This window comes from Castor canadensis, chromosome 1 (assembly GCF_047511655.1).
Source record: "Castor canadensis chromosome 1, mCasCan1.hap1v2, whole genome shotgun sequence".
Classification (NCBI taxonomy): Eukaryota; Metazoa; Chordata; class Mammalia; order Rodentia; family Castoridae; genus Castor; species Castor canadensis.
In genome coordinates this window covers 55,181,110-55,200,149 of record NC_133386.1, presented here as the reverse complement: position 1 = coordinate 55,200,149, position 19,040 = coordinate 55,181,110, and the positions used below count along the sequence as shown (strand labels likewise).

Here is a 19,040-nt window from a genome sequence, read left to right as displayed (position 1 = left end):
AAAATGTAACAAAAGACAAAAGACAAAAAAAGGTTTTAGGAGTAATTTGTTTCTGTTTTTGAAGAAAAAAAGAGTTAAGAAAAGAACTAGGGATTCCAAGATGGTGGCTAGAGAGAGGAAGCAGGAAGCATGCCGCCTAAAATAAAATCTTGGAGAGATGCTGGAGACACACCTTACAGGAAAAACCACCAAGAAGAGGCAAAACTTTGACTCCTCCACACCTCCAGCCCACGTGTAACATTCCCACTTCATGTTAAAGGGAGAAACCAGGAGGGCTCCCGCACCACCGCCAGACAGCAGCGCCCAGACGGCTTGGGAAGACGCAGACCACAAGGTGAGCTAAGCGGCACATGGTACTCCCACAGACAACCCTGGGCCAGATCAGCATAGCCCCCTGGACAGACCAACCCCCACCCAGGGAAAAAAGAAAAAAAAAACTGAATAATAAGCAATAACAACAATAAAGACATGTAGCAAAGAGGGCGGGGCATCCTGAGTGTGGAAGGGGGGGAGGGGAAATCCCTCACAACAAGCCCGCTGGAGAAGGCAGGAGCGGTGGCACAAGCCCAGCAATCAGGAGCAGGAAAGACCCACTTCCCATGTGAACTGTAAATAAACACACTGGTCTGAGAAAGCTGGTGCAGTGTCACCTTTCCCAGTGTGCTTGGAAAGGGGAAAGCTTGTAGCAGTGGTGGTGGCACCCAGGAGAACTCTAAGTAAACAAAGCCTGAGGGGTAGGGGAGTGTTTAAGCTCACTCCTGAGATCTGCATAAATAAAGCCTCCACCAACAGCAGGCTGACAGCAGCAGGCAGGTGAGCCACAGCCTCAGATACCATTCACAGAACTGTCTCCAGACTTTTTTTTTTTCACCCTACCTTTGATGAGACGACAACCAAACTACACCTGCATGCTGAAAAACTTACTGAAACCGGATTGCATTTGAGCTTGGGACACTGTGTGGTGTTTTTTGTTTTTGTTTTGTTTTGTTTCCCCTTTGATGAGACAACGACAGAACTACTTCTAAGACACCATCTCCAGGATTGGAAGCTGAGGGATTAACACCAAAATTATTGAGACTGAAACTTTATTGCATTTGAACTTGGAGATTTGTTTTTTTTTTTTTTTTTATTTTTATTTAATTTTTTTTCTCAATCCTCTAATACCTGTTCAGCTTACTGTTGATTAGTACACTATCTCTCCCTGTTTATATCTTTGAAACTTTTGTTTGTTTGTTTGCTTTGTTTTGTTTGTTCACTTGTTTTCCCCTTTTTCTTTAACTTCTTTGCTTTCCCTCTCCTCTTACTCTTCCATTCTAAATATCACCATTGTTATTATTACAAGCTAGAAAATACTTAATTGCACACAGTACAGGGACAATAATAACACCAAGGGCAATGATGGGAAGACAGAAAAAACAGAGAAACCAGTTTCCCCACAGGAAAAAATTAGTACAGGAACCAGAGGGAAATGAAGAAAACAGATACTCAGATCCAGACTCCAACAAAACGAAAATAAACTATGCCAAAGAACCCAATGAAGCCTACAAGAATAATCTAAAAGAAGAAATACTACAGGTAATCAATGAGAATTTTATAGAGATGATACTGGATATGGTCAACCAAAATGTACAGGAGACACTCAAGAAATTCCAAGACAACAAAAATAGAGAATTTGAAAAAACACAAGAAGAAATAAAAGAAACCATAGAAGCACTGAATAAATACCAAAGTGAAACAAAGAACATGATTAATAAAGAGAAAAATGAACTCAGGACTAAAATAGACAATATTAAAGAGGAAACAACTCAGGATATGGAAAACTTCAGAAAAAAAGAATGAAACAGAATTGCAGAACAGAATGGAATCTCAGAACTCGAAGATGAAGTGGTAATTAAAGGAAAAACCGAAAAACTATTAGTTAAACAACCCAAGACCTGTGAAAAGAAAATGCAAGAACTCGCTGACTCCATCAAAAGACCAAACCTGAGAATCATTGGCATTGAAGAAGGAGAAGGTGCAAGCAAAGGGAATGCATAATATATTCAACAAAATAATAACATAAAATTTCCCAAATCCAGAGAAATCTATTCCCATACAGATGCAAGAGGCCTCCAGAACACCACACAGACCAGACCAAAATAGAACTTCCCCACGGCATATCATCATTAAAACAACAAACACAGAGACCTGAGAAAGAATATTGAAGGCTGTAAGAGAGAAAAAACAAATAACATACAAAGGTAAACCCATCAAAATCACAGCAGACTTCTTAACAGAAACATTAAAAGCAAGAAGAGCGTGGAGTGAGATCTTCCGGGCACTGAATGAAAATAACTTCAACCCTAGGACACTCTACCCAGCAAAATTATCATTCAAAATAGATGGAGCAATAAAAGTCTTCCATGATAAGCAGAAACTAAAACACTATGTGACCACAAAGTCGCCACTACAAAAGATTCTTCAAGGGATTCTGCACACAGAAAGTGAAACCCAACATAACCATGAAAGGGCAGGCAGCACCAAACCACAGGAAAAGAAAAGAAAGTAGAGAGTAACCTCAATTTAGGAGTCGGAGTAGGAAATACTCTGGAGTTAGTAGGTATAGGCAAGAACTTTCTCAATGGAACCCCAGCAGCACAGCAACTAAGAGATAGCACAGGTAAATGGGACTTCATAAAACTAAAAAGCTTCTGCTCAACAAAAGAAATGGTCTCTAAACTGAAGAGAACACCCACCCAGAATATATAGGGAACTTAAAAAACTAAAGTCTCCCAAAATTAATGAACCAATAAAGAAACAGGGAAGTGAACTAAACAGAACTTTCTCAAAAGAAGAAATTCAAATGGCCAAAAAACACATGAAAAAATGCTCACCATCTCTAGCAATAAAGGAAATGCAAATTAAAACCACACTAAGATTCCACCTCACCCCTGTTAGAATAGCCATCATTAGCAACACCACCAACAACAGGTGTTGGCGAGGATTCGGGGAAAAAGGAACCCTCTTATACTGTTGGTGTGAATGTAAACTAGTACAACCACTCTGAAAAAAAAATTTGGAGGCTACTTAAAAATCTAAACAGAGATCTACCATATGATCCAACAATACCACTTTTGGGGATATACCCAAAAGAATGTGACTCAGATTACTCCAGAGGCACCTACACACCCATGTTTATTGCAGCACTATTCACAATAGCCACTACTGATGAATGGATTAAGAAAATGTGGTATTTATACATAATGGAATTTTATGCAGCCATGAAGAAGAACGAAATGTTATCATTCGCTGGTAAATGGATGGAATTGGAGAACATCATTCTGAGTGAGGTTAGCCTGGCCCAAAAGACCAAAAATTGTATGTTCTCCCTCATATGCAGACATTAGATCAAGGGCAAAAACAACAAGGGGATTGGACTTTGATCACATGATAAAGCGAGAGCACACAAGGGAGGTATGAGGATAGGTAAGACACCTAAAAAACTAGATAGCATTTGTTGCCCTCAACGCAGAGAAACTAAAGCAGATACCTTAAAGCAACTGAGGCCAATAGGAGAAGGGGACCAGGAACTACAGAAAAGGTTAGATCAAGAAGAATTAACTTAGAAGGTAACACACATGCACAGGAAATCAATGCGAGTCAACTCCCTGTACAGTTATCCTTATCTCAACTAGCAAAAACCCTTGTTCCTTCCTATTATTGGTTATACTCTCTCTTCAACAAAATTAGAGATAAGGGCAAAATACTTTCTGCTGGGTAGCAAGGGGCAAGTGGGGAGAAATGACCCAAACATTCTATGTACATATGAATAAAATAAAAATTAAAAAAAAAAGAACTATTCAAAACACGCAGGCTACTGCAACAAGCCAGAGCTAAAACACACTGAACCTCAGCTTCACCTAAAAAGAATGGGAAAGGGGATTTTTTTTTAGGGTGATGGAGAAAATGTGAAAGAAATGTTAAGGCAGATTTTTATTTTGAGCTATGGAACTTCTATTGAAACGTAGTATAAATGGGATTAGACTATGAGCACATGATAAAAGCTTTAGCACACAAGGGACGGGTGAGGATAGGTAAGACACCTAAAAAATTAGCTAGCATTTGTTGCCCTTAACGCAGAGAAACTAAAGCAGATACCTTAAATGCAACTGAGGCCAATAGGAAAAGGGGAACAGGTACTAGAGAAAAGGCTAGATCAAAAAGAATTAACCTAGAAGGTAACACCCACGCACAGGAAATCAATGTGAGTCAACTCCCTGTATAGCTATCCTTATCTCAACCAGCAAAAACCCTCGTCCCTTCCTGTTATTGCTTATACTCTCTCTATAACAAAATTAGAAATAAGGGCAAAATAGTTTCTGCTGGGTATTGAGGGGGTGGGGGGGAGAGGGAGGGGGTGGATTGGGTGGTAAGGGAGGGGGTGGATTGGGTGGTAAGGGAGGGGGTGGGGGCAGGGGGGAGAAATGAACCAAGCCTTGTATACACATATGAATAATAAAAGAAAAAAAAAAAGAAATGTAGTATAGAGGATAAAGCAAAAAGTAGAAATTTTGACCTTTTAAAATTACTCTCATAAATAATTCACATGAGTTTTTTTTCCTTTTTTTTGGTGGTACTGGGGTTTGAACTAAGGGCCTCACGCTTGGTAAGCGTGTACTCTACCAGCCCTTGAGCTACTCCGCCAGCCCTCTTAGTGACATATTTTGTCTATCTAAAGAATACAGATATTATCATTTCAGCATATAGTCAATATTAATTTGTGAGCTATTTTATGTTCTTTTTCATGCTAAGTTTGTAAAATCAGTGTGTATTTTACACTTACAACACTCACTAGTCACAGTTCAAGTGCTGAACATTGGATGGGTAGGTCCTGGACAGTGATGAAGCAAACATATGAAACAATGTTTATATGGTATTTCTTTAGAACCCATCCAGAAGGATTAATTAATCCAAATGCTTTTCTTCCTGTCCCCATATCATACATATCCCCTCTCCTTTTAACATTATTTGAGGACAAAAAACCAAAATATTAAGAAAATTTAAACAGGCACCATTAATGATCACCTCAGGAGCCGATCACAGTGGCCCTTGGGAGGCCGAGGCAAAGACAGCCTGGACTACATAGTGAGACCCTGTCTCAAAATAACAACATAAACAAAACAAAACAAAACCAATGCCACCCGCTGGCAGAGCAAGCAGAAGAGCGCTTGCCTAGCAAGCATGAGGCCCTGAGTTCAAAGCCCAGAACTGCCAAAAAACAAAACAAAACAAAAAACTGGTCACCTCAGATTTAGCGCCACCTCCTTTGCCATGTTGAGGGGGAATTTTCAATCTACTAGTGAAATCAAATTCTCAGCTTAATTTATTAAATCTTTGAACAAAAAGAAAGTTCCACTTAGGGCAAGCAACTCTTGTCAACATGCACTATAGCATTGGGTGAGGATAAAAAAGCCACACAGGAGAGAAATAGTGCATAAAGTTGAAATTTACTTTATAATAATAGCATGTTTTATCTTAGAAATCTGAGCATATATTTTAAAATATTAAAGGTTATTATTTCATATTAATAAACTTAAGGAAAACCACATTATGTCTCCATTAAGGCATTTGACAAAATTCAACTCCTTTTTTTTTTTTTTTTGGTGGGACTAGGGTTTGAACTCAGGACTTTACACTTATAAGCAGGTGCTCTACTGCTTAAGCTATACTTCAGTCTTCCACTTCTATTCTTAGGAAAAAAATAAGTAAAATAGGAACTGTTGTGCATTGCTTTAGTATGGTGGATGTGTAGGTGTACATGTATGTATATGTATGCATCAGCCCAAAGCCAACAAATACTTTATGAGGAAACATGACACTGTCTCACTAATGCTGGAATAAGACAGAGATGCACAAGACTCTGCTGCCATTTAATGAGGTAACAAAGGGATAGTGAAAGCCAAATGGATGAAAATTAGAAGAGCTTATCATGATTTGAATATAATATTATTGTATAATAGGAGAACTAAGAGACTCAAGTAAAAGCTATGCAAACAAGAAGATAATTGAGTAAGAAGGTAAAAAATTAATAATTTATAATTGATGTAATAAATATATTAACCATAGCTAATCAGAAAGTGTTATAAAAAGATCTTTTTTCTCTTATATATACAAAAAGAAAGATGAAAAAGCTGAGAATAAACTTGGACAAAGTCGATATGAAGAAAATGTTAAAATACTGTGGAAGGAACAAATATAACCTTGAATATAAAGGTACCATGTTCAAAGACAGCAAGACTCAGCCTCATGAATTTATTCCAATAAAACTAGCAACATCCTTTTGTCCCTGAATCAGGTGAGCTGATTCTAAAGTTCATGCGGAAAAATAAACGTGAAAGAATACCAAGGAAAACGTTGAAAAATGAAGGGCAATGGTGCTACATGTGAACATGGGGAAGAAACAGGAAGAACAAATTTCATCTAGCCCTGCCAGATACCATAAATCTTCAGTAGTTTAAAAATTTTTCTTTAGCTAGCTATGCTGGGACATGCCTGTAATCTTAGCACCTGGAAGGCTGAGGCAGAAGGACTGCGAGTTTGAGGCCAGCTTGAGCTGCTTGGTGAGTTCAAGTCCAGATCTCAAAAAAAAAGTGTATGTTTTAGAGAGAAGAATGAAATATTTATTATTTCCTATATTTCCAAATAGAAAGTAACCAAACTAAATGTAGGCTTTAGTATATTTCAGGGAAAATTTGGACTTCAGTATGGAACTTGTTTCATTTACTAGAAAGAACTATCTTGGAAAAATAAAATCTGATGTGCCTTTCATATCATTTACCAGAATAAACTCCATATGGCAAAACCAAAAGCAAAACGAATGACCACATGACCATAAGCAAGGCTGGAAGACTTATTACAGGAAAAAATAGTGAGCCTCCCACCCTTCTCCTCACTTTATACATATGTCCACATCCCAATCCTTGCAACCTGTGAATATTACTTTACACAGCAAAAGGGACTTTGAAGATGTGATTAAATTCAGGATTTCGAGATGAAGGATTATCAAGATTTAAAGATGAAAGATTAAGTGGTCTGGCAAAGTGCCATCATAAGGGTCTTTATAAGACGGGGAGCTATTAGGGTCAGAGTCACAAAAGGTGACATAATGGTAGAAGGAGAGAAAGACTGATAGATGTTATGCTGCTAGATTTGAAGATGGAGGATGGGACTATGAGTTAAGGAATGAGGTGAGAATCAGAGAAGGCAAGAAAACAGATTTTCCTGGCAAGCCTCCCTTTGTGGCTTCTGACCAATAACACAATTTTCACTTCCCCAAAGCTTCATTCTTAAGTGTGGGTAATGCTGTGAAGAAATAGCCTCTCAAACATGACTGGTGGAAATGGAAACTAGATGGAAATTTCACCATCTCTATCAAAATTACAATATATTTCCCCTATGATAGAGCAATCTCACATCCAAGAATTACTTTTACAGATTTCACACATGTGAAATGGAATATATACAAGGTTATAGTCTATTGTTCACCTAGCTGTCAGGGTGGTCTTTCAAAAATATAAGCCAGAACCCACATAGCCTCCAGGATTTTCTCAAACATTCCAGGCGTTTCCTCCTTAGGGCCTTGGCACTTGTCCTCTCTGGCAGACACTCTTCAGATGTCCATGTGGCTGGATTCCTCACTGTTTTCTGGTCTCTGGTTCAAAATTCAGGTCATCTTTAATAATCTGCCTCTCTCCCCAGTTATTTCCTATCTCCTTACTTTGCTTTAAACATTTTTACTTTGATACTACTGGAGTCCTTATATTTTTGTTTAATGGTTTATCATCTGCTGCATTCACTAAAATGTAAGTTCAATGAAAGCAAGGGCTTTCTTTTGTTCTCACCTGAATTGTATACATACATATGGGTGAATATGTCAGCAGCTAATATAGTATGTTAGATGTGCAATAAATATGTACTGAATATTCTGTCTTTTGGCATTTCCTCTTTGGTACCTTCCTCTGCCCTTCCTAACTTGGTCATTAATAAAGAATTGAAATAATTCTTTAATGCCTCTCTCCTGCTCATAAAATCAAATAAGCTGTATAGCATAGCATCCAAGACCTTCCTTTTTATGATAGTGAGCCCCATCTTCTGCCCCAAATATTCCCTATGAGAGCTGCATTTCAGTTACACAGGACAATTGGTTGTTTCATGAATAAAATATGTCCTTTTGCACCTGTATGAAATTTAAAATATTATTCTATTCAAAGGGAATATAATTTCCTTGGATTCCCAGTCCAGTAAATTGAATATATTCAGTGCAAATATCACTTTATGGGATATTCTCAAATGCTCCCCAAAACAATTTTCTCTTTTGATAACCATTATTATTATTATTATTATTATTATTATTATTATTATTTTGTGGTACTGGGGTTTGAATTCAGGGCCTTATGCTTGCTAGGCAGGCACTCTACCACTTTAATCACTCCATCAGCCCAATAAACACTATCTTTTTCATATTTCAACACAGTACTTAATTTTTTCTGATTTTTTACTTTCTCTCTTTCTTTTTTTTTTTTGGTGGTACTGAGGTTTGAATTCAGGGCCTCAAGCTTCCTAGGAAGGCACTCTACCATTTGAGCCAAGCCCCTAGCCTAATTCTCTCTGAATTGTGTGATCGATTATATATCTGTTTCCCTAAAGGCTTGTTTTAGTCATCTGTACATTCTTTAATCATTGAGACCATATTGAAATTTCAACAAATGTTTGGTAAGTGAATAGAACCCTGCTTATCCCAGGCATAGATTAAGCAGTTGTGTGTTCTTTTTTTTAATTTTAAAAGTGAATGGGGCCAGGTACTGGTGGCTCACGCCTGTAATCCTTGTCTTACTCAGGAGGCAGAAATCAGGAGGATCAAGGTTAGAAGCCAGCCCAGGCAAACAAGTTCTCAAGGGCCTATCTCAAAAACACCCAATACAAAATAAGGCTGGTGGAGTGGATCAAGTGGTAGAAGCACCTGTCTAGGAAGCATGAGGTCCTGAGTTCAAACCTCTGTACTGCCAAAAAAGGAAAAGAAAAGAAAAGCTAATGGGTAGATATAGCCATACAATACCATAGCCTTTATCAAGAAAAAGAATGGGGGTAAGGAGGAAAAAAAGACAAAAAAAAAAGTTAAAACAAAAAAAAGAAAACAAATGGACAGCTAATGGAGTGGCTCAAGTGGTAGAGCACCTGTTTAGCAAGTGTGAAGCCCTGAGTTCAAACCCCAGTGCCACAAAAAAAAAAAATAAAATAAAAAAGAAGAAAAAGAACAATTGGTATGTGTTGTGCCATGGATGGCCCTCAAAAACATTATGCTAAGTGAGAGAAGCCAGATACAAGAGATCACATATTTTGTATGAAATGTAGGTTAGTGGTTGCCTGAGGCTGTAGGTGGGAAGTGTAAATGGGCAGGAGGGAACTCACCTGGTATGCATAAAAATATTCTAAATCTGATTTATGGTGATGGGTATATCATTTATTTAATAGTTACTAAAATTACTGGATTGTATATGAGAAGTAGGTGAATTTCATATGTAAAATACACCTCAAGTTGTTAAAAACAAAAAAAAGCGAATGAAGATAATATTTTACATTTCTTGGTCTCAAATGCTAAATTAACATTAAAAAATTAATATGACTCTTGGTGAACTTTTGGTGGTTTGGATATCATCCTCATTTATTCAGAGAAAAACATTTGTTGAGGTTCTATCACATGTCAGGCTCTCTGCAAAGCAATTTAGATATGCAAATTAAACAACTGTCTATCCCCAGGCACAGATATCCATATAGATATCTCTATTTATTAATGTACAGCTATCATCATATAGTTTATATAGATAGTTTATTTCAGAATAAACATTGCAGGATCTCTATCTAGGATTTAGTTTTATTCACTATATATTTCTTATTGGGTTTCAGACAATTAATTATTCATTTGTATACTTAGAATTATGCAAGTAATATATGATCACGGAAAAAATTAGGAAACTCAGATAACCAAGAAACAATTTATAGTACCTTGAAATCTACTTCTGTAAGTAACTGGACCATAAGTCAATAATTCTGTTCCTGCTGGTGGCTCACGACCATCATCCTGCCTACTCAGGAGGCAGAGATCAGGAAGATTGCGGTTCAAAGCCAGCGTGGGCAAATAGTTCACAAGACTCTATCTTAAAAAAACCCCATCACAAAAAGTGCTGGTGGAGTGGCTCAACATGTAGGCCTTGAGTTCAAACCCCAGTACCAGAAAAAGAAAAGATTCTGTTCCTAAGTTAATCTTCTGATTATGTTATTTCCTGAATATTAAGTTATTACCTACTGTGAACCTGGTCATTAATGAAACAAAATCTCTTTATACATTTCTATCAGTTTTTCATATATATGAATATACTCTATTACAAAGGACAAATTAACATACAGTTGTAAAAATACCAAGAAACTGGTATGATAGCCACATCCAAAGCAGTTATCTTTAGACATCAGATATACAGAATGGGTGTGAAATGAATGAATACAGTCAGAATAAATGAGATTTAGATATACTTACAGCATCATATATATATGCATATATATATACACACACACACACACACACACACACAAATATGTATATATATGCAGGTTTTTAAAGTTTTGGTTTTTTTTTCAAACGATGTCTTGCCCAGGTTACTTACTACTACTACTACTCACTATGTAGTTCAGGCTGGTCTTGAACTCAAAATCCTCCCACCTTCTGAGTGCTGGGATTACAGGTATGCACCACCACACATGGTTTGATATTCAGGATTTTTTTTTTTCAGCACTGGGGTTTGAACTCAGGGTCTCACGCTTGCTAGACAGGTGCTCTTACCACTTGAGCCATTCCATCAGCCCTTTTCTGTGATGAGTTTTTTTCAAGATAGGGCCTCCAAAACTATTTGCCTGGGGCTAGCTTCAAACCTCCATCCTCCTGATCTCTTCCTCCTGAGTAGCTAGGATTATAAGTATGTGTCACCATGCCCCGCTTCTATGCATTTTTTACTGAAGATTTATTATATATACAGGGATGATATATTGAGTGAATATTTGCTTTTTATGAAATTTCATTTTTTCAGAAAGGTAATATGTCAATATATTTATTGAATGACTGTCAGAAGTACATTAATTTAGAAAAATGTATGTTTTGCTAGTCTCTGTTTCATGACCTTTTTTGCTTGAGTAAGGTTGGTTCAAATAACACAGGAAAAAACCCGGAAGTTTGTAAGATGAGGTTTGCCTGAGATACTGGCACTGGTGGTATTATTCAGGCACAACATGCAGTTCAGCTGCTTTATTGTCTGGTAGGAATCTGCTTTGAGTTGCTTTGCTCATGGTGGTGATACGCTGGATATACCTATTCATAAGACACCAAAACCACGCCTGTGTGGGCTTAAAGGTCAAGTCCATGACCACAAAACAAAGGCAAACTAATTGGTCTGGGAGGGTGTCCAAACCTCAAACTCCTACCTTTCACATGATTAGAAGGGAACAATTTTGGAAACTCAGAAGCTGGCTGTCTGTAGAATTAAAAGAACTTTAAAAAAGTATGCAGCGGCTGGGTGCAATGGCTCACACCTGTTACCCCAGCAATGTGAGATGCATAAATAGGATTTCGGTGTAGCCAGCTGGGGCAAAATGCATAAGACCTCTATTCAGAAAAAAAAAATGACTAAAGCAAAAAGGACTGTGGGCATGGCTCAAGTGGGAGAGAGCCTACCTAGCAAGTGAGGGGCTCTGAGTTCAAACCCTAGTACTGTCAAAAAAAAATTATGTACTAGCATGTGAGAGCATGCTGATTGATTCCCAGCAACACACACACACACACACACACACACACACACACACACACACACTGCACATACTTCCTGTTTTCATGTTCCCTACTTCAGATTCATACTTTGGATTACTATCTTTATAAATGCCACCTAAATTTGGGTTGGGTAAGTGAGTAGACCTCTCTACTGTCACATTTCACTATTTGCTTTGAATTTCCCTTCTCAGCTATTTTGAGAAGCTAAACAAGACAGCTAAAACAGGCTACTAGACTCATTAAGAAAAAATAAAGTCAAGTACAGGTAATTTTCAATCAATCTCTATAGTTACGGGTTAGAAGGAAGCAAGAAGAATGGAATCTAATATTTCCTGGGAGCTAACTACATGATGACACTTTTACATTATTTATTAGGTCAGTCCTGCAAAATCTTTTTTGGCAGTACTGGGGTTTCAACTCTGGGCCTCATGCTTACTAGGGAATCAATTTATAACTTAAGCCTACCCAAGCCTTTTTTTTGGGGCTTTAGTTATTTTTAGATAAGGTCTTGTGCTTTTGTCTGGGGCTGGTCTTGTACTGCACTCTTCCTACCATGCATGGCCTCCTGAATAGCTGGAATTAGAGGCATGCACCCTCATACCAGGCTGGTTCTTTGAGATAATGTCTCAATAATTTTTTGCCTGGCCTTGAACCGAGATTCTCCTATCTCCAACTCTCACACAAGTGGAATTACAGGTGTGAGCCACCATACCCAGCCCCTAAATCTTAAACAGCATCATTCCCATTTAGTAGGTAAGGAAGTTTCAAGAATGTATTTTGACTAATATCAGACACTAGTAAGAGGCTGAGATGATTCTCAGATGTATAGTACTATTGAATTATATATATATATATATATATATACACACACACACACACACACATATATATATAACATATATGTATATAGATAGATATTCATGCACATATTTTATTTATTTATTTTTGGTGGGACTGGGGTTTGAACTCACTTGCCAAGCAGGTGTTCTACAACCTGAGCTACACCTCCAGCCCATTTTTGCTCTGGTTATTTTGGATATGGGGTTTCTCAAACTATTTGCCCAGGCTGGCATTGAACCACAACCCTCCCAATCTCAGCTTCCCAAGAAGCTAGGCTTTATATGCATGGGTCACTGGTGTCCAGTGACCTAGTATCTTACTGTGTAAGTAGGTGTGTATAAGAGTGAATGACATATGTCATCATTGCATTAAAAAAAAAGCATTTAAACCTTTTAGTAATATCCATTACAAAAAGATACAGGAACATAAAAAGATGGAAAAAGGATTAGAAATAGTAGCTATCATAAGTATGTTTTCAGGAATACTGAGGAAGGGAAAAGTATAGTATTTGAAATACATTATCTAATAAGATAAGATTTATATTACAGCCACATGGGGGCTAGTAGACATCTGGAAGCTTTAAGTTCATGCAAATCATAGAAAACAATTTGGTAAGATTTATATTACCAAAGTCTGTTTTAAAAATATTTCTATTCAGTACATAGAGCTATTACACTTATACTTACAAGTTAAGACAGAAAGGTTACCAAGGAATTTAAAAATCTAGGAATTCTTTTTTTTTTTTTAGGTGGGACCTGGATTTGAACTTGGAGCTTCACGCTTGCAAAGCAGGCACTCTACTACTTGAGTCACACTTCCCGTCCATTTTGTTCTGGTTATTTTGGAGACGGGGTCTCTGGAACTATTTGCATGGGCTGGCCTTGAACCAAAATTCTCCTGATCTTAGCTTCCCAAGTATAGGATTATAGGTATGAGCTATCAGCACCTAGCAAAATCTAGGAATTTTTTGACTTCGGGCTGGCCAGCCACTTTCTGCCCTTCCCATGAGTCAGTTCATGCTAAGATGTATGGGAACAATTATGCTGAAGAGGGATCAGGATGAAGGAGGAAAGGCTATTTCGTAGCACAAATCCTACCCCTAGTAGGTGCTCTGCTGGCATGACTAGAGGGCAGCAGTGAGTCTTAGGATGGATTACATGGTAGGGGCAGAAGGGACTTGAGAAATTCTTTGAGATGAACAAACTGGACAGCACCAAAGAGAAACTCTGGCTTGCTTCAAAAGGCACAGAGTGGGCTGGTGCTTGGCATAGCATTTAAATATGCAGTAGATGATTCCTTGATTTTGTGTGAGTTTACTATATTAGGAGAAGCTCAGCAAGGAGAAATAGTAAGTGATTATAAAGCAGTTCGGTATGTGAGAAGTTCAGAGAAGGATGTGAAGAGTTGCATCAAGCAAAGGTTACAGGAAACTTTAGTGGCAGGACTGTTAGTTGAGTCTGATTCTAAACAAACAACTGGAATTAGCAAACAAGATAAGAGAAGGGATGACTTTGGGACATCAGTATTAGCTCTATATTGATGAAGCACAGTGGGAGATGTAGGTGAAGAAAGACAGGATTAGTGAGATGGGAAAGAGACCCTGAGCTTTGGACTTCATCTCTCCAATCTCAGGAAACTGTTTATATTAGGGAAGGGCATGATTACATGTACAATTTAGATGGGTTGAGTGCTGTACAATATGAGCTGCTCAAAACCAAGATGGCTCTTTATTGTGAACAGGACAGCTGCTCACCCAGGATTCATTCTCCTTCTTCACAACTAACAAAAGCCTAATTTTCTTCAGGTATTCACTGTTCTGTCATTAACTCAGGGATGGCTATGTGACCCCAATCTAGCCAAGGAGATATGAGAGAAGTCTATCAGAGAGCTCCTACAAAAGAGATCCAGGCAGAAGTAGGAACTGTTCCCTCCCTTTTTTCTTGTTTTGGGTGGTACTCAGGGCCTCATGGTTGCTAGACAGGGGCTCTACCACTTGAACCACTCCGCCAGTTCTTTTTTTTTTGTATTGAATATTTTTGAAATAGGATCTCAGGAACTATTTGCCAGGTTGGCCTCGAACCATGATCCTCCTAATTTCTGCCTTCCCAGTAGCTAGGATTATAGGCATGAGCCACTGATGCCTGGCTAAGATTGTTCTGTCTTGGTAAGACATACTGAGAGCTGTTACAGTGAAATTGCTATCAGCTTGATAATAAATACAACATGAGGAGGGAGAGCAGAGAGACAGAGAATTTTGGTATTACTGGGTTGTCATGTTAAGCACTTCTGAATGCTTGACTACCTTTGCATGTTCAGTTAGAATATATTTCCTTGCTTTTAAGTCTCTTTATTTGAGTTTTCCATTTTTTCCACAGGAAGTATTCCTGTGCACTCACTCCCTAGGATGAAAGACAGTTACCTTATATGCACATTAACAAGATACTAAAACATTTTAGAGGGAATTTCCTTAGGATGGTGTATTAGGTATCTACTACTGCATAACAAGACTACTTAAAAACTGGCCCTAGCTGGGTGCCAGTGGCTCACGCCTGTAATCCTTGATACTCAGGAGACAGAGATCAGGAGGATTGAGGTTCAAAGCCAGCCCAAGCAAATAGTTTGAGAAACCCTATCTTGAAAAAACCCAGCACAAAAAACGGTTGGTGGAGTGGCTCAAGGAGTAGGCCCTGAGTTCAAATCCCAGTACCACAAAAAAAGAAAAAAAACCCCAACAACAAAAACCCCTGGCCCTAAAACAAGTCACATTTCTATTTCAGTTTCTGAGGGCCGCCAATTCAGGAATGGCTCAGGGTTTCTCATGGCGTGGTAGTTAAGCTGTTGGCTGGGGCTACCATCCTACAAACAGGCTGGAGAATCTGCTGTTACTGTTTCAATCTGAAATGTCCCTCGAAGACTCAAGTGTTAAAAGGCTGGGGCACCAGCTGATTGGGCTTTAGGAAAGTGACTGGATCCTGAGGGCTCTGACTTCATCAGTGGATTAAACCAATGATAGATTCATAATTTGATTGCATTATTGGGAGGGGACGGAAACTAGGAAGGTGGGTCCTAGTTGGAGGAAGTAGGTCATTGGTGGCATGTCCCCAGCCTCCTCTCTCTCTCTGTCTCTGCGTCCTGGATGCTATGAGGTGGGCAGCCTCCTCTGCCATGTATGTTCTGCTTCACCACAGGTCCATTACAATGGAGCTAATCAACTACGGACTGAGACTTCTAGGTCAAAATAAATCTTGTCTTAAGCTATGACCTAGTGCTTTTTGCTTTTATTTAGTTTTTTGTTTTGTTTTGTTTTTTGCGGTACTTGGGCTTGAACTCAGGGCCTCACGCTTGCTGAGTTTGCTAGGCTTGCAAGTGCTCTACCACTTGAGCCACTCCACTAGCCCTCCTTTTGCTTTTAGTTTGCTTTTCAGATAGGATCTTGTGATTTTTGCCTGGGCCAGCTGGAATTACAGGCATGCGCTTTAAGTTGACTTTCTTTGGTCACAGTGAGGGAAAACTTACTAAACGTATGCTCTCAAGTTCACTCTGTGGTTTCTGTCAGTAAGCTTTAGTTCCCTGCCACACAGGCTACTCCATGGGGATGCTCACATGATATGACATCTGGCTTTCCCCAGAGCAAGTGATCCAACATCAAGAGCACACACAAGAAGAAAGCTTCATAACCTTTTATATCCTAATCTTGGAAGCAACATACCATGACTTTTGCTGTATGCAATTAGTCAACATATCAATTCTTATATAGTAGAAAAGGAAAACAGAAGAAATACTAGGAGGCAGGCTCATTGTGGATGGTCTTGGAAGCTGGGTACCACAGAATCTAGGATTAGAATAATTGATAAATAGATCTGAACACTTTAAAGCCTCTCAAAGCATCCTGCCAAATTGTTTTCTAGAAAGTTTCTTTTTTTTTTGATGGTACTGGGGGTTGAACTCAGGGCCTCACACTTGCAAGGCAGGTGCTCTACCACATGAGCCACTTTGCTAGTCCCTAGAAAGGTTCTTCTGATCTACATACTGACAGCCAAGTTTGGGACTGTCTTGGCATTGAGTAAAATTATTGTTTTGCTTGTGAAGTTAACAGGTATTAACAGTGGCATTTCACTTAAACTTGGAAAGTCCTTTCACTGATCATTTGTTACAGATTTCACTGAGTATTTTCTATGCACAAAGGATTGTTCTACATGCTCATGCCAGTAAGCAGAGTCAGAGTCTTGGCTCTCACAGTTCTTACAGTCTCGTGGGGAAGTCAAACAATCAGATAACCACACAAATAAATGTATAGTTATCAACTGAGATACTTCCCATGAGGGAAATGAGCACATTTTGATGTCAGCATGTATGTAGCTGAGACTGGGTTTTGGCGATGGCTTTCCTGAGGAATGGACATTTGAGTTAACAGAGGAAGGCTGAATAGGTAAGTAGCGAAGGAGATGAAGAAGTGTGTGCAGACTGCAGGGATTGCACATATAAAGGAAAATGGCATGTCTGAGGAACCAGAGAAGGCAACTAGGGCAGATCTGTAGACAATCTACAGAGGGTGATTATATACAAGGTCAGGCTGGAGGGACAGATTGGGATCAGACTATGCAAGGTGTTCTGGATAACTTTCAGGATTTTGGTCTTTTATCCCTTAGAGTAATGAGATGCCACTGGGTAGAAGGAATGCACACATCACCAGATGTATGCATTTAAAATATTTTTATTTTATCATTTTTACATTTACTTACATGTGTATATATTATTTGGGTCCCCTCAACTCTTCCCCCCCAGCATTTTTTTCCTTTTCTTTTTTTGGTAATACTGGGGTTTGAACTCAGGGCCTCACACTTGCTAGGCAGATGCTCTTACCACTTGAGGCACTCCACCAGCCCCAGATCAGCATTTTGTGTGTGTGTGTGTGTGTGTGTGTGTGTGTGTGTGTGTGTGTATGTTGGGGGGGATGGTAATCCTGGGGTTTGAACCCAGAGCCTTGCACTTGCTAGGCAGGCACTTTACCACTTAAGCCACAGACTATCATTTTGAGATCCTTGGTAGTGTGGAGAACATATTAGGGGATGGGAGGTATATTAGTCAGAAAGGAGGAAAGGTTTATTTTGGCTTACAGTTTTGGAGGTTTCAGTCCATGAACACTTGGCCCTGTTGTCTTGGGCCTGTGGTAAGAGAACATGGTGGAAGAAGTCTGTTCACTTCATGGTGGCTGGGAAGCAAAGAGAGAAGAGGGGCCAAAGTCCCATTATTCCCTTTAAGGGTATGCCACCGATGATCTAATTTCCTTCTACTAGCCCCAACTATTAAAAGTTTCACTACCTCCCACCTAGTAGCACTGGAGCTGGGGATCAAGCCATCAACACATGGATCTTTGGGGGATATTCAAGACCCAAACTACAATTGGAAGAGTGGACACAGGAAGGCAAGTGAGCAAGTTAAATGGAGTAGCTCTTGCAAGAGATGATAGCACCCTGGACCATATAATGGGGCAGCCAGGTTCTAACATGGGATAAATAGGCATGATTGTGCCACTGATGGTAGTGATATGAGGGCATACACAAGGTACCACTTTTGACTACTGTTATTTATTTTTATTTTTTGCAGTACTGGGGGCTTGACTTTGGGGTCTATACCTTAAGCTGCTCCACCAGTCCTATTTTTTGTGATGGTTTTTGTGATAAGTTCTCAGGAACTATTTGCCTAGGCTGGCTTCGAACTGCGATCCTCCTGATCTCTGCCTACACAGTAGCTAGGATTACAGGCGTGAGCCACCTGCTGGGCTTTGACTACTATTCCAGATGAATACATGTGTCTCCAAAATTCAAATGTTAAAGCCCTGATCTTCACTTGGAGCAAGGAAGTAATTAAAAGTTAGATGAGGTCATGAGGATGTGGCCCTTATCTAGTAGGATTAATACCCTTAATAGTTACTAGATACCAAAGAACTCCCTGGCATTCTTTTTCTTTTGCCATGTGAGGACACAACTAGAAGGTGGCTGCCTGCAAGCCAGAAACAGAACCCTCACAAGAAACCAAATTGCTAGAATCTTCATCTTAGACTTATAGCATCTAGAACTATAAAAAAATAAATTTCTACTGTTTATACCAGCCCAAGATAATACAACATCTTCTTTATAGCACTTATGATTGAATCAGTGATTAAAAAAATTATTTCTTGAGATAAGGTCTTATTATATAGCTTAAGTTGACTTTGAACTCTTGGTCTTCTTGCTCCTACTTCCCCAGTGCTGGTATTACAGGCACATACCATCATGTTTGGCTTTAAGTTTCTTTTCCTTTTCTTTCTTTTGGTGGAACTGGGGTTTGAACTCAGAGCTTTGCGGTT

At 39.0% G+C, this 19,040-nt stretch overlaps 1 protein-coding gene across 3 annotated transcripts in view; it reads right to left on the bottom strand.

The window, feature by feature from the left end:
* The window catches only part of Pdss2 (decaprenyl diphosphate synthase subunit 2), a 257,588-nt gene that overhangs the window by 38,816 nt on the left and 199,732 nt on the right, over positions 1 to 19,040 (bottom strand). The window lies entirely within an intron of this gene.